The following is a 9,527-nucleotide window of genomic DNA, read 5'->3' on the forward strand; positions in this document are numbered from 1 at the left end:
AAGGGTTCAGTAAAAAGGGGAGTGGAATCCACCCCATTGGATTATTTAGGAGATTTAACTAGCGAAATACCCCCAGATGATCACATTGTGGAGTTTGTGTCCGCGGGACCTAAAACATACGGGGACAAACTGTCCAGCGGTAAAACCTCTATGAAATTAAAAAGAATCACACTTAACTCTTTCGCTAACAAGAGGACTCCTAAAGGGTGGCATGTTTCTATGAAAGCCTTGGCAGAGCTAAACGTGCCTACGACAATCGTAGGGCATGTTACCAATGAACAATTTTTAGAGCGTCTAAAAGTAGGGCTAAAGCCTGTCAAGGCCACAAGTAGAGCCACCCCTTTTAAAAACGTCCCTGTTAAAAAACGAAAAATCGACTGGTTAACAATGTAAAATAAAAGACGTAAATAAAATTTTATTGGTGCACCTCTTTAAACACACGCAAGATAAACACGTTTGAACATGTTGAAAGATGCTTAAAACAGGTCTGGACATGCCGAGTCTTCATAGACGGTTACAACAGAAATTAACACAGAACTACACAGAGGACGCCCAATTGACCTGACACAAGCTAAAGCGCTAAGCCTGTGGAAAACCGTCTACGGGGGTAATTTTAAAATAAAGACGCAACGTGTGATTTCTAAAAAAGGGGATCAAGAAATAGTATCTAAAACAAAGTGCATTGTTGAAAAGGGGAATCAGCAAACCATTACCGATGAAATATTTATCGTTTCAGGGGTTTTATTAAGAGGACAAAGACAGGTGTATGCATTACAAGATTATGAAGGGGAGGAAGTCGTGCGGTCTTCTTATCCTGAAGACTTACAAAAAGTAAACCCTAACGAGGACTGCGTTTACAGGGTAGAAAATTTTTTAGCAGAAAAAGGTCAGGGAATAAACAAATTTTTTTTGTAAAATGGAAAGACTGGCCTAAGAAATTTAATAGTTGGCTTAAAGCGTCTCAAGTGCACTACCTTTAATAAAAAAATGACTGAAAAAAGTTTTTACATGACCTTACCAAGCAACGCCTGAGCGGGGTTTTTTCCTCAAAATACTAGTTCCAATTTTACAATAAAACTAGCCAAGCCTTTAAATTTAATAAGGCGGTGGGATGTCGCTTTATCGGAAATTTATTATTGTCACTTTCGGAACACGCTTCTTTACGAAACAGCATTTACTTTAGCCTCGGAAAAAAATTCCAACCCACAACATGGATTCCGGCTATTATTCAATCATTCACCATTTAATAGAAATCATCACGAATATAGACAAAGATGCCGAAAAACCAAATACCTACGTTATTTACAACCCTGTGACTAGAAGCGTTCAGTTAAAACCAAACGATGGAAAGTAGTTTTTTTCCACAGTGGGTAAATTGGCAACAATATTGGGAATGCTTTCAAATCATCCGTGTAGGATAGTACCCCGCAGACATTACGGGGTGGTTAACTCTTTATACGTGTACACGGATATAGTGGAACATCAGTTAGTGGGGGACTACTATGTGCCGCTGTTGCGCTGCGTTCCCATCCGCGGTAGCAACAACGAATTTCTTACAATAATGTATGACAAACCGCGTTACGTTCCCTTAAGTAAGCAGCACATAAGAACCATTACTATTGAAATAAAGACGGATCAAAATAAGCGCGCTTCATTTAGTTTTGGAAAGATAATTGTTAAACTATATTTGCGCCCCCAAGAAGCTGGAGAATTGTGACTAAGAAAAACTATGGAGACCCCTTTTTGTATAGAAACGACTACAAGGCCCAGGCTGGCTATGCCTTAGCAGGATATCAAGGATTACTCGTTTTGTACGGGATAGGTTTAGAAGGCATATTTCGCAGTCTTTTTAGAAAAGCCGTGTCCCCTTTAAAAAGAGGTTTTTTACATTATTAAACCCCACATAAAACAGCCGCAAAAATATAACAAAAAATGTCGTAAACCACGTGTCTAGCGCAGTTAAAAACAAAACAGGAGCGCAGGAAGGTTCCGGTTTAGTGGTAATGAGAAGAAAAAGAGCAGCGATGCGCCAGCCATTTAAGGTACCATATAGACCATTTAAAAAAAGCTGTCGGAAGACGTCTTAGCCATATACCTAAAAGGCCTCCTAAGAAGAGGAAGCGTTTCGTTCCCGCGATAAAAGGGATATATTTTAAAATGGCTTTTATTCATTGTGGGTCTGACGAATGCACCAAAATCGGAACTGGATTTATTTCAAATAGCCCCTACAAAAACCAGTATTTAAAATAACTTTTATGTAGAGGTACCTTTTTTGACCGCTTTTAGGGTAAATGCACCTCTTGAATTTTTTATTACGGGGCTTGGGGATTATTACTTAGACCTTAACAACACTCTACTGTACCTGTGCTGCAAGGTGATAAAAGATGACTGGTCGGACATTGATGATGATGCCCGGGTGCCCCGAATAGACTACCCCATCGCCACTCTTTTTAACCAGGTGGATGTTACTTTAGGCGATCGTATTAATAGCTAGAGCAACAATTGTTACCCTTAGAGAGCCTTAATAGAGCTAATTTTAAACGAAAAGCCACGACAGCCTCGCTACGCAATTTGTTTTTTTAAAGAAAATCTACTGCTAAACGGTGTAGTTTTAAAAATTAAACTAACAAGTTGCAAAGATGTTTTTTGCCTTATGAGCGGGATTGAAAACCAGAATTATGAAGTACACATTATTTCGGTTTCTTTGCTTTTAAATCGTGCAAAAGTAACCCTGGAGGTTCGTTTGGGGCACGGCGAAGCTTTAATGATTGTCAACGCTAAGTATCCCGTAGACCGGGTAAGCATAAAGGTGTTTAGCATACCGGCCGGCAGCCATGTCAGTTACCAGGAAAACCTTTTTTTAGGACAGCTACTCAAGCAGCTAGTAGTAGGTTTTATAGATAACGACGCCTTCAGCGGCAGCTACGATAAAAATCCTTTTAACTTTAAACATTATAACCTTAATTTTGTGGCCTTGTATGTGGATGGCGAACAGGTGCCAGCAAATCCCCTACAACCCGATTTTGAAAATGGAACCGGCGATGAACTTGCCCAGGGCTATACGCTGTTCGCCTTTGATTTGACCCCATATCAGGAGTCCGCCGATCATTATTCCTTAATTAAAACTGGAAACCTGAGAGCGGAAATTCGGTTTGCAACGGCTTTGCCGTCTACGGTTAACATGATAGGGTATGGGGTTTTTGATAACGTGCTCGAAGTAAATCATAGAAGAAACGTTCTGTTTAACTATATGTAATCATGCACACCGTGCAGCTACGTGATATTTTATCAAAGGACCCTTCTTTTTTAGATGCTTTTTCTAGCGATTGCTTTCGAAAGGTTTTGAGTCCGGAAGACCTTTGGGGCATATTGTTAACATCCACCCCCATAAGTTACCCGGGGAACATTGTTGGCCCTTTATTTTCCAAAACGGGGGCCCGGCGAGTTTTTGACTCCTGCGGTTTTTCCGAAGACAGTAACTTTTTCCCTAAGTCTATTATGAATTTTTTAAACCGTAACTGTGATAAAGTTGTGTTTCATCAGAGACAACTTCAGGACCTCCTAGCAGTAACCTGCGGTTATCATTGGATTTTTATCTTAAACAACGTAATAAGAGTTTATCTTTTGATTGTATTTTAAAGTTGTACACAGATGATTTACCAGAAAATGACCGCTTGGTGGTGCAATTTGTAAAAGGAAGAAGACCGGCATGCCCAGACCTGTTTTAAACATATTTCAACATGTTCAAACGTGTTTGTCTTCTCGTGTGTTTAAAGAGGTGCACCAATAAAATTTTGTTTACGTCTTTTATTTTACCTTTTTAACCAGTCGATTTTTCGTTTTTTAACAGGGACGTTTTTAAAAGGGGTGGTTCTACTTGTGGCCTTGACAGGCTTTAGCCCTATTTTTTGGCGCTCTAAAAATTGTTTATTGGTAACATGCCCTACGACGGTCTTAGGCACGTTTAGCTCTGCCAAGGCTTTCATAAAAACATGCCACCGTTTAGGAGTCCTCTTGTTAGCGAAAGAATAAGAGCCGGTTACCCCCTGACTATATCAAGCATGTGAGACCCCTCAATCGCTTTTCCCCGGTACACAAGCGGCAGTTATCAGCCCAAGAAGAAACATCTTTACGCTGTTTAAGCTTATTTAACAATATTTCAGCTTTTTTTTATAACGAGGGTTTACCTCTCCAATACCTCCAGAATAACAAAGTCCGATATACCTCCCTGAACTTTAGGAGGTTGAATCTCCTCTTGCTCTTGCTCTTGCTCGGGGAAAAAAAGAGATTTATTTTAGTCTTTTCCATTTCACCACGCTTGGCCAATACCAGGTATCTTTGCAGGACCCCCTCGTAGAGTTTAGCCTTTTCGTAGTCGGATAAACCGGTTCTTTGAAGAATGTCTTTCATTTCTGAATCCAATTGGCGAGTGGTTGTGGTTCACGTATATTCTTCACCGCTAGAAGTCCGACGAGGTACAGTTTTTTCAGTGTGTTCCGTTACCTGTTAATTAAAAGGCTTGACAGCAGGGGGAGTGCAAAGCTTAACAAACGACCATTAAAGTCACCGGTTTGTTTTACAATAAGCTTTTTTTCTTTTTAGGGATAGCTTTTTGTCGTTTAGCTTTTTAATAATTTTTCGGGTTTTTTTTTAAGGATGCTTATTTGTCGAGGTTTTAGAGGAACGTTTCCTTTTAAAGTGTTAAGCTCTATTTCTGAGATGGCCGCTGCTAGGTCGTCAGAAGCCGTAACTATTTTTTATGGTTTTTTTTAAAGGAGTATGCATAGGGCCGGTCTGTGGGGAAAAGACCTGTTTTTAACCTGAGGTTTTCGGACGCTGAACGTTTAAATCCACCAGCAGATACGCGAAGGGTTTTTTGGTACCGTGATCAGAAGCCTCCAAAAAAATTGTAGTTTATCGCGGGGGTTTTTAAAAAGAACCATATATTTAGTATATAAATTAATTGTACGGCTTTTTTCCCTGACAAAACATATTTTGCACAATGAACAGAATACTTATTTTTTTGTGGTGTACGTATTTTGTAAAGGCTTTTTCAATTTCAGCGCTTTCAGAAGCAGACTCCACTAGATCATCAATAACAACAACATTCACTTTATTACGAAATAAATGGTCATCATTAAATGTGTTAGGTAATCTTCAAAAATGTAATACATGAAAATTTTTGGAGCAACTCTGTATACAGCGGTTACCATCAGCTATAATACCACACAATATTTTCAGGCATACATGAAAACAGTTTGTTGACCATTTTCTACCAACTGATTTATAAAATAAGATTCTCCAGAATTTGAAGGACGACAGAGCAAAAAGTAAAAGGGATGAACAAACGTGGTTTTTCATAATTATTAATACCCGTACGGCAAAGTTTTAAAAGGCTCCTCGAGGGCTCTTTTGTCGTAAATCTGTAAAAGCAGCAAAGAATCCTGTGGCACCTTATAAACTAACAGACATTTTGGAGCATGAGCTTTCGTGTCTGAACACCCACTTCCTCAGATGCATGTATCTGAGGAAGTGGGTATTCACCCACGAAAGCTCATGCTCCAAAACCTTTGTCGTGAATGACTTCTTGGGGTTTTTTTGAGTCCTTGTTTCTATTAACCAGTGTTTTTTTACCCTTACGATTCCTGGCTGCTGTGTTACGATTTCTTTTGGGTCCTATCCCGCGGGGTAATCCCAGACGAGTTCTTTTAAGCTTTCAAAATTAATTTTTTCAGTGTTTCCTGAGTTAAGTGTGATTCCTTTTAATTTCATAGAGGTTTTACCGCTGGACAGTTTGTACCCGTATGTTTTAGGTCCCGCTGATACAAACTCCACAATGTGTAAATAATCCCCTGGGGAGGATTCCACTCCCCTTCTTTACTTACAAAAATTATAGAATCCGTATCATGATAAAGACTCCGCTGCTGTAAACGGTCTAACAAGCGGTCGACCTCTAGCCCAGCATAAGCGGTGGTAAAGCACGCTATAAACAATTTAGTGTTGCTGGAATGGGTGTAGGGTTCTTTTGCGTACTTCCAAGACACTACGGCTGTGTCATCATCGATAAACTCGCACGATGACACATCGTAATAAGGTACAAAAACTTACTTGAAGAGCTCGTCAGTGTCTGTTACTATACTAGTATTACTCAAATTTGTTCGCTGACCAAGTCTTCCCCACACGGAATTTAAAAACAGCTTTGAGATTTGTCTTTTTGCGAGGTTTACCTTAATTTTTTTAAGACGCAGACACACACCTTCTTTTTCACGGTACTCTTTAAGGTACTGTTCTTTTTTAAACTTGTCCGTACAACAGTGAGGGAACCCCGAGGCCTCTTGTTTTCGTCTTAGGTGTGTTTTAATGTAGTCCGAAAACAGGGCATCCGAAGAGCGGCTAAAATGCCAGACTTAATAACTTTCAGCGATTCTGTACCCTTTGTTTAAAGCCTCCACCAACTCTATAGGGCACCAAGCCCCTGCCAGAGCCCTCTCCTCCTAACTGTGCCTGCAGGGGTCCTTTTGTTTTGTTTCTGCACAAAGGGCGCAGAGGGGAAACATTAGTTTACCATCAACCCTGTATGGTAACACGGGAAAATACAAACCTCTTGGAGGGTACACTTTAACCTTTAAACTTTTGCCTTAAGCAACGGGTTTTAATCATTTTCGCAATAGCAAATGGGGCACCGGTGAAAAAACACCCGTTAAATTCAAAGGCCGTGGGAAGGCTGTACACCCCCCGTTGTAAAAAAACACCAATTTTCATTTTCATAATACGTAACGGTAATAGCTACCCCCAAGCACACTTCGAAAGAGCTCTCGTCTGTCAAGCTAATCATTTTTTGGTCCGAAAACCCCAATTCCTGATGAAGGTGTTTGGCCCCCTCTAACAGCTGGGCATCTGTAACTTTTTTATCTGATAGAAGACCCAGCACGCTAGCGGCAAAAGACAGGTTGTCACCCTGGTTATTTAAATCAATTAAATGTTTTCTTTTTTTTCAAAAATTTTACTGCACGTAATAGTTTTTAGAGGTCTTACAGACCCAACTCCACCAACCCTGTTATTAATAAGTGTAACAGCCAGGCGTATAGTTTCGGACCACACAAGCTCTGCGTTATTTTGCAACACATTAACGATGTTATTTAAAAAATCTACGTCGTTTAAATTTTCCCAAGGCCTCCGTAAAGAAAAGAGCTGGTGATTTATCACCGGGACATCTAAGCGTAGCTGTACAAAATCTTCAGGGCCCACCTGATTATTAATATCATCTAGCAAATTTTGAAAAGCGATGTCGATGGCCACCATGGTTTCTGTGAACCTGGTTACTCTGTCCAAATTAGCAAAACGAAATTCTTCAAAATAGTCATAAGCCTTAAACTTCCTTCGGGGTCTTATCCAGTATCTTACACGCTCCAAATACACCTGTGGTGGTGTATCAGGAGCGGGGGAATCTGGACCTTCAGAAGAAGAAGAAGGGGTGGGAGGGTCTATTTCCCTTTCTTGGTTGGGGGGGTTGTTTTTTAAAATAGCTTTGGTTTTTTTTATGTTTTTGGCCAAAAGCCTTCTTACTATTTTAGATTTTTTCCATTTTTTCCCTACCCCTCTTTTCATTTTTAGGTTTCATGTGCAGTCAGCCTCTTCCTTCCCCCTTTATCGCACTTTCCACTTTTTTAATTAGTGCCCGTGTATCTGCTATTTTTTGGTCTAAAAACCACCCTTTCTTCTGGAAAATTTTGTTTTTGAAATACCTCAAGAATTAGCTTTGAAAACTTTTTTATCTATTAAACGCTTTAGAGATGTACAAACACTAAACAGCTAGTTAAAAGCAGCAACAGATGCAGCCAGCCCCACAGGAACATTCTTATTTCTGGCAAGGGTTTTGCGGGTTCCAAAACCCGGGGGATTAACTTCTTCACCCTGCTCAAACCACGCGTAAACATGGTTGCTTCCACAGAGTTGTTTGTTTTTAAAGCTAATTGTTTTTTGTCGGGGAGGCAAAGGTCTGTTGAAAACTAGGGGCTTTAACTCCTCTGCCTCGCTTACCATGGTTCCTGGAAGTTGTAGAGGTAGCTTTGGGTGGTTCAAAAGCTTGGGGGGGGTCTGAGCCCCTTTCCCCCCCTCCCTGAAAACGAATGCTGTTTTAGAGGTAGACTTTTTGGCCTTTTTTAGTGCCGGCTGGTTTTGTGCAATAATAGATTTGGACGCGCAGGGCTGTTCAAAATCGCTGTGCTTAATACCCTTGCTTCCAACTGCAGCTGCCTCAAAGGGAAATTTCTTGGCCTCTTTAAGCGCGCTCACCTTCAACATTTCTTCTTGAGGAATAACGCTTGATGAGTCTGCCGATACACATAAACAGAATGTTTTTTAGCACGGCTTTTTTTAACTAACAACAACAAAGCTGTTCCCCAAAAATATATATTTTAAAAACGTTTTTGCAATAAGCGGGCTAAAAACCGCGTTTAAATTATAGTTTACACCACGCAGGGGCGGTAGAACGGCAACTTTTGTACAATAAAAGCTTTAAGGGTTTTCAAGCCCCTAAAAGGCACACTATTTCCAACTACAGATTTTTTTATTTTAAAAAACACATATTTGAAAAACAGTTCACACCTTCTTCTGTAATTTCAGGAAAACTATTGGGTGGTTTTGACTTCCATCTTGTTCTAAATTAAAAAAATAAAATTTTTTAAAACCTTTTATCTTAAAAATAAATTATTCTTGTGTAGCATATTAATTAGCTTACCAAAGTTTAAAGCTTGTAGCGCGGCATCTGGAATGTCAAGAAAAAAGGCCTCGTCCTATTTAAAAGAAAAAAATATTGCCTTTTAAGTGAGCATAACGCTAGCATAATACCTTGACGACCCACGCAAATTATAGTAAGGTTTCTTACCATGTGGTTGCTCCGAATAACGGTCAAAGTCTTGTATTAGCAATATTTCTTTAACAGTCTTGTTAAGTTTTTTGTTCCTCTATTTATAGGTTTAAACCTTTTTTTTAAAAAAGGTTTTGCCCTCCACCCCCCCCCAAATTAATATTTAAAAAGGCGTTTCTTTAAAAAAACAGGGTGCGTAAAGGACACTTTTCTAGGAAAAAACGCGGGTGTCGGTCCCCAGACTGCCAACATGCTTTAGCTTTAATGGCTAAAAATGTTATTTTTTTATAGTAAATGTGTTTAAACAGTTAATAAAAAGCCTTTTTTAAATGGTAATGTACCGATTTACAACCTTGTAACCAAAAACTTTTTTAAAACTGCAACCTGTATTTCTTTAATTTGTTTTATGGCCTTAGTTTTTAAAACAAAACTGCTAATTTAAAAATAAACCACGTTAAACTTTTACACAACTTATTTTACATTGTTAGTAAGTTAAAAAAATTATATATTTCTTTAAAACATATTTTAAAACGGTATTTAGGTTTTGTTACAGGGTTAAAAAAAAAGCCGAAGGCTCTGGCTGTTTAGCTAAGAGCGGAGGGGGAGTTGTCAGTTGGTTTTTTAAAAAACGCGGGAAGGTTTTTGGCTACACACTTTA

The 9,527-nt window shown here is 39.3% G+C and overlaps 2 long non-coding RNA genes across 2 annotated transcripts; one reads left to right on the forward strand and one right to left on the reverse strand.

Moving 5' to 3' along the window:
- The first annotated feature begins 2,566 nt into the window (after positions 1-2,566).
- On the forward strand, positions 2,567-3,810 carry LOC127042020 (uncharacterized). Its single transcript, XR_007771810.1, has 2 exons — positions 2,567-2,603; positions 3,642-3,810. It is a non-coding gene; the product is annotated as an uncharacterized LOC127042020 (long non-coding RNA).
- A 4,387-nt stretch (positions 3,811-8,197) lies between these two features.
- LOC127042021 (uncharacterized) lies at positions 8,198-8,826 on the reverse strand. Its single transcript, XR_007771811.1, has 3 exons — positions 8,741-8,826; positions 8,608-8,660; positions 8,198-8,333 (listed from the first exon to the last, which is right to left on the reverse strand). It is a non-coding gene; the product is annotated as an uncharacterized LOC127042021 (long non-coding RNA).
- Positions 8,827-9,527: the final 701 nt, after the last annotated feature.

Source organism: Gopherus flavomarginatus, unplaced genomic scaffold (genome assembly GCF_025201925.1).
Source record: "Gopherus flavomarginatus isolate rGopFla2 unplaced genomic scaffold, rGopFla2.mat.asm mat_scaffold_1658_arrow_ctg1, whole genome shotgun sequence".
NCBI classification, from domain to species: Eukaryota; Metazoa; Chordata; order Testudines; family Testudinidae; genus Gopherus; species Gopherus flavomarginatus.